Below are 5,000 nucleotides of genomic sequence, written 5' to 3' on the forward strand. Positions count from 1 at the left end.
ACATGAAACTAATTGAGTGGTGGTTTTTGGTTTATCCTGTGTTTTCCTTAATGAGTTTTCTAAGTATTGTTTCATTGAATGCTAGAGACTTATCCCAAAGTCAAAGGTTTGAAAGATTGATGTGTCTGACTAAAAATAGGGATATGTTATGTCTACAAGGAATGAGGTGGGAAGATAAAATAAGTGATGAAATCAGAAAATTTGTGGAATGGAGAAATGTATAGTAATTGTGATATAGGAAGGAAAAGAGGGGTCGCTATTTTAATAAATGTCAAAAATGAGTGTTTTTAAAATTGCATCTTAAACATTGCAAGGTTTGTTAAATGGAGCAGAAGAAACATGGTCAAACAAAAGAAGACAAAAATACATGTGTGCAATTTTTTTTAGGATAAAGATGTTTTATTCTAAATGTTCTGTTTTTGTTACTATAATATGAAAGATGAAAAATAAGTGTTTGTAAAAAAAAGTGTAAAAGGGAATCCATTCCTTGAAATGACATATTTTCATTTTAATGTATTATTGCAAAAATGTGATTTAGATTGTTTTTAAAATGTATGTTAAATGTATGTTGTATAGTCTTTTTTAGAAAAAAAAAAATGTTAAAAGACTGTTTTAAAAGAAATAAGACTTTAATGTACAAAATATTTATGGAATGTTGTAATATGACAATTTTTTGAATAAAAAAAAAAAAAAAAAAACAAAAAGCTATGCCTGATCTCGTCTGATCTCGGAAGTTAAGCAGGTTTGGGCCTGGTTAGTACTTGGATGGGAGACTGCCTGGGAATACCAGGTGCTGTAAGCTTTTTGGAAATTTTTTCACTTAGTATATAATAATTTTGCCAAAAAATAGAGTCAATGCCCGATCTCTGAATATTAGCAGGTTTGCGCCTGGTTAGTACATGGATGGGAGACTGCCTGGGAATACCAGGTGCTGTAAGCTTTTTGGACATTTTTCACTATAATAATTTTGCCAAAAAATAGAGTCAATACCCGATCTCTGAATATTTGCAGGTTTGGGCCTGGTTAGTACATGGATGGGAGACTGCCTGGGAATACCAGGTGCTTTAATCTTTTGGAAAATTTCACGAATTATATAATAATCTTTCATTAAAAAAAAAAAAAAAAAAGTCAATGCCCGATCTCTAAATCTTAGCAGGTTTAGGTCTGGTTAGTACTTTGATGAGAGACTGCCTAGGAATACCAGGTGCTTTAAGCTTTTGGGCTTTCTTTCCTACTTATATAATGTACTGGCGATACGATTGGCTGGTCTTTAAATAGCCCCTCTCTTTGCAGCAGACTTCGCTTACGGCCATACCAACCTGGCTATGCCCGATCTCGTCTGATCTCGGAAGCTAAGCAGGTTTGGGCCTGGTTAGTACTTGGATGGGAGACCGCCTGGGAATACCAGGTGCTGTAAGCTTTTTGGAAATTTTTCACTTAGTTTATAATAATTTTGCCAAAAAATAGAGTCAATGCCCGATCTCTGAATCTTAGCAGGTTTAGTCTGGTTAGTATACTTTATGAGAGACTGCCTAGAATACCAGGTGCTTTAAGCTTTTGGTTTTCTTTCTACAAATATATATGTACTGGCGATAGATTGGCTGTCTTTAAATAGCCCTCTCTTTGCAGCAGACTTTGCTTACGGCCATACCAACCTGGCTATGCCCGATCTCTTCTGATCTCGGAAGCTAAGCAGGTTTGGCCTGGTTTATGTCTTGGATGGGAAGACCGCCCTGGGAATACCAGGTGCTGTAAGCTTTTTGGAAATTTTTCACTTAGTATATAATAATTTTGCCCAAAAAATAGAGTCAATGCCCCGATCTCTGAATATTAGCAGGTTGCGCCTGGTTAGTACATGGATGGGAGACTGCTGGGAAATAACCAGGTGCTGTAAGCTTTTTGGACATTTTTCCACTATAATAATTTTGCCAAAAAATAGAGTCAATGCCCGATCTCTGAATATTTGGCAGGTTTGGGCTGGTTAGTACATGGATGGGAGACTGCCTGGGAATACCAGGTGCTTTAATGTTTTTGGAAAATTTTCACGAATTATATAATAATCTTCATTAAAAAAAAAAAAAGAGTCAATGCCTGATCTCTGAATCTTAGCAGGTTTAGGTCTGGTTTAGTACTTTGATGAGAGACTGCCTAGGAATACCAGGTGCTTTAAGCTTTTGGGCTTTCTTTCCTACTTTTATAATGTACTGGCGATAAGAATGGCTGGTCTTTAAATAGCCCTCTCTTTGCAGCAGACTTTGCTTACGGCCATACCAACCTGGCTATGCCCGATCTCGTCTGATCTCGGAAGCTAAGCAGGTTTGGGCCTGGTTAGTACTTGGATGGGAGACCGCCTGGGAATACCAGGTGCTGTAAGCTTTTTGGACATTTTTTCACTTAGTTTATAATAATTTTGCCAAAAAATAGAGTCAATGCCCGATCTCTGAAATCTTAACAGGTTTAGGTCTGGTTAGTACTTTGATGAGAGACTGCCTAGGAGTACCAGGTGCTTTAAGCTTTTGGGCTTTCTTTCCTACTTATATAATGTACTGGCGATAAGAATGGCTGGTCTTTAAATAGCCCTCTCTTTGCAGCAGAACTTCGCTCACGGCCATACCAACCTGGCTATACCCGATCTCGTCTGATCTCGGAAGCTAAGCAGGTTTGGGCCTGGTTAGTACTTGGATGGGGAGACCGCCTGGGAATAACCAGGTTGCTGTAAGCTTTTTGGATATTTTTCACTTAGTTTATAATAATTTTGCCAAAAAATAGAGTCAATGCCCGATCTCTGAATCTTAGCAGGTTTAGGTCTGGTTAGTACTTTTATGAGAGACTGCCTAGGAATACCAGGTGCTTTAAGCTTTTGGGTTTTCTTTCCTACTTATATAATGTACTGGCGATAAGATTGGCTGTTCTTTAAATAGCCCTCTCTTTGCAGCAGACTTCGCTTACGGCCATACCAACCTGGCTATGCCCGATCTCGTCTGATCTCGGAAGCTAAGCAGGTTTGGGCCTGGTTAGTACTTGGATGGGAGACCTCCTGGGAATACCAGGTGCTGTAAGGTTTTTGGAAATGTTTCACTTAGTATATAATAATTTTGCCAAAAAATAGAGTCAATGCCCGATCTCTGAATATTAGCAGGTTTGCGCCTGGTTAGTACATGGATGGGAGACTGCCTGGGAATACCAGGTGCTGTAAGCTTTTTGGACATTTTTCACTTACTATATAATAATTTTGCCAAAAAATAGAGTCAATGCCCGATCTCTGAATATTAGCAGGTTTGGGCCTGGTTAGTACATGGATGGGAGACTGCCTGGGAATACCAGGTGCTTTAATCTTTTTGGAAAATTTCACGAATTATATAATAATCTTTCATTAAAAAAAAAAAAAAAAAAAAGTCAATGCCTGATCTCTGAATCTTAGCAGGTTTAGGTCTGGTTAGTACTTTGATGAGAGACTGCCTAGGAATACCAGGTGCTTTAAGCTTTTGGGCTTTCTTTCCTACTTATATAATGTACTGGCGATACGATTGGCTGGTCTTTAAATAGCCCTCTCTTTGCAGCAGACTTCGCTTACGGCCATACCAACCTGGCTATGCCCGATCTCGTCTGATCTCGGAAGCTAAGCAAGTTTGGGCCTGGTTAGTACTTGGATGGGAGACCGCCTGGGAATACCAGGTGCTGTAAGCTTTTTGGACATTTTTCACTTAGTTTTATAATAATTTTGCCAAAAAATAGAGTCAATGCCCGATCTCTGAATCTTAGCAGGTTTAGGTCTGGTTAGTACTTTTATGAGAGACTGCCTAGGAATACCAGGTGCTTTAAGCTTTTGGGTTTTCTTTCCTACGTATATAATGTACTGGCGATAAGATTGGCTGTTCTTTAAATAGCCCTCTCTTTGCAGCAGACTTCGCTTACGGCCATACCAACCTGGCTATGCCCGATCTCGTCTGATCTCGGAAGCTAAGCAGGTTTGGGCCTGGTTAGTACTTGGATGGGAGACCGCCTGGGAATACCAGGTGCTGTAAGCTTTTTGGAAATTCTTCACTTAGTATATAATAATTTTGCCAAAAAATAGAGTCAATGCCCGATCTCTGAATATTAGCAGGTTTGCGCCTGGTTAGTACATGGATGGGAGACTGCCTGGGAATACCAGGTGTTTTAATCTTTTTGGAAAATTTCACGAATTATATAAATCATTTCATTAAAAAAAAAAAAATAGAGTCAATGCCCGATCTCTGAATCTTAGCAGGTTTAGGTCTGGTTAGTACTTTTATGAGAGACTGCCTAGGAATACCAGGTGCTTTAAGCTTTGGGTTTTCTTTCCTACTTATATAATGTACTGGCGATAAGATTGGCTGTTCTTTAAATAGCCCTCTCTTTGCAGCAGACTTCGCTTACGGCCATACCAACCTGGCTATGCCCGATCTCGTCTGATCTCGGAAGCTAAGCAGGTTTGGGCCTGTTTAGTACTTGGATGGGAGACCTCCTGGGAATACCAGGTGCTGTAAGGGTTTTGGAAATGTTTCACTTAGTATATAATAATTTTGCCAAAAAATAGAGTCAATGCCCGATCTCTGAATATTAGCAGGTTTGCGCCTGGTTAGTACATGGATGGGAGACTGCCTGGGAATACCAGGTGCTGTAAGCTTTTTGGACATTTTTCACTATAATAATTTTGCCCAAAAAATAGAGTCAATGCCCGATCTCTGAATATTTGCAGGTTTGGGCCTGGTTAGTACATGGATGGGAGACTGCCAGGGAATACCAGGTGCTTTAATCTTTTTGGAAAATTTCACGAATTATATAATAATCTTTCATTAAAAAAAAAAAAAAGTCAATGCCCGATCTCTGAATCTTAGCAGGTTTAGGTCTGGTTAGTACTTTGATGAGAGACTGCCTAGGAATACCAGGTGCTTTAAGCTTTTGGGCTTTCTTTCCTACTTATATAATGTACTGGCGATACGATTGGCTGGTCTTTAAATAGCCCTCTCTTTGCAACA

The 5,000-nt window shown here is 39.2% G+C and overlaps 7 non-coding genes and 1 pseudogene across 7 annotated transcripts; all 8 read left to right on the top strand.

Annotated features, from left to right (window-relative positions):
- Nucleotides 1-1,301: 1,301 nt before the first annotated feature.
- LOC113089467 (5S ribosomal RNA) lies at nucleotides 1,302-1,420 on the top strand. The gene has a single exon (XR_003286525.1). It is a non-coding gene; the product is annotated as a 5S ribosomal RNA (ribosomal RNA).
- Nucleotides 1,421-1,637: 217 nt separating this feature from the next.
- Nucleotides 1,638-1,758, top strand: LOC113089509 (uncharacterized; annotated as a pseudogene).
- A 499-nt stretch (nucleotides 1,759-2,257) lies between these two features.
- On the top strand, nucleotides 2,258-2,376 carry LOC113089479 (5S ribosomal RNA). The gene has a single exon (XR_003286536.1). It is a non-coding gene; the product is annotated as a 5S ribosomal RNA (ribosomal RNA).
- Nucleotides 2,377-2,600: 224 nt separating this feature from the next.
- Nucleotides 2,601-2,722, top strand: LOC113089508 (5S ribosomal RNA). Its single transcript, XR_003286564.1, has one exon. It is a non-coding gene; the product is annotated as a 5S ribosomal RNA (ribosomal RNA).
- A 221-nt stretch (nucleotides 2,723-2,943) lies between these two features.
- Nucleotides 2,944-3,062, top strand: LOC113089482 (5S ribosomal RNA). The gene has a single exon (XR_003286539.1). It is a non-coding gene; the product is annotated as a 5S ribosomal RNA (ribosomal RNA).
- Nucleotides 3,063-3,568: 506 nt separating this feature from the next.
- Nucleotides 3,569-3,687, top strand: LOC113089489 (5S ribosomal RNA). Its single transcript, XR_003286546.1, has one exon. It is a non-coding gene; the product is annotated as a 5S ribosomal RNA (ribosomal RNA).
- A 222-nt stretch (nucleotides 3,688-3,909) lies between these two features.
- On the top strand, nucleotides 3,910-4,028 carry LOC113089490 (5S ribosomal RNA). Its single transcript, XR_003286547.1, has one exon. It is a non-coding gene; the product is annotated as a 5S ribosomal RNA (ribosomal RNA).
- Nucleotides 4,029-4,392: 364 nt separating this feature from the next.
- Nucleotides 4,393-4,511, top strand: LOC113089500 (5S ribosomal RNA). Its single transcript, XR_003286556.1, has one exon. It is a non-coding gene; the product is annotated as a 5S ribosomal RNA (ribosomal RNA).
- Nucleotides 4,512-5,000: the final 489 nt, after the last annotated feature.

The sequence above is a fragment of the Carassius auratus genome, unplaced genomic scaffold, assembly GCF_003368295.1.
Source record: "Carassius auratus strain Wakin unplaced genomic scaffold, ASM336829v1 scaf_tig00049965, whole genome shotgun sequence".
Classification (NCBI taxonomy): domain Eukaryota; kingdom Metazoa; phylum Chordata; class Actinopteri; order Cypriniformes; family Cyprinidae; genus Carassius; species Carassius auratus.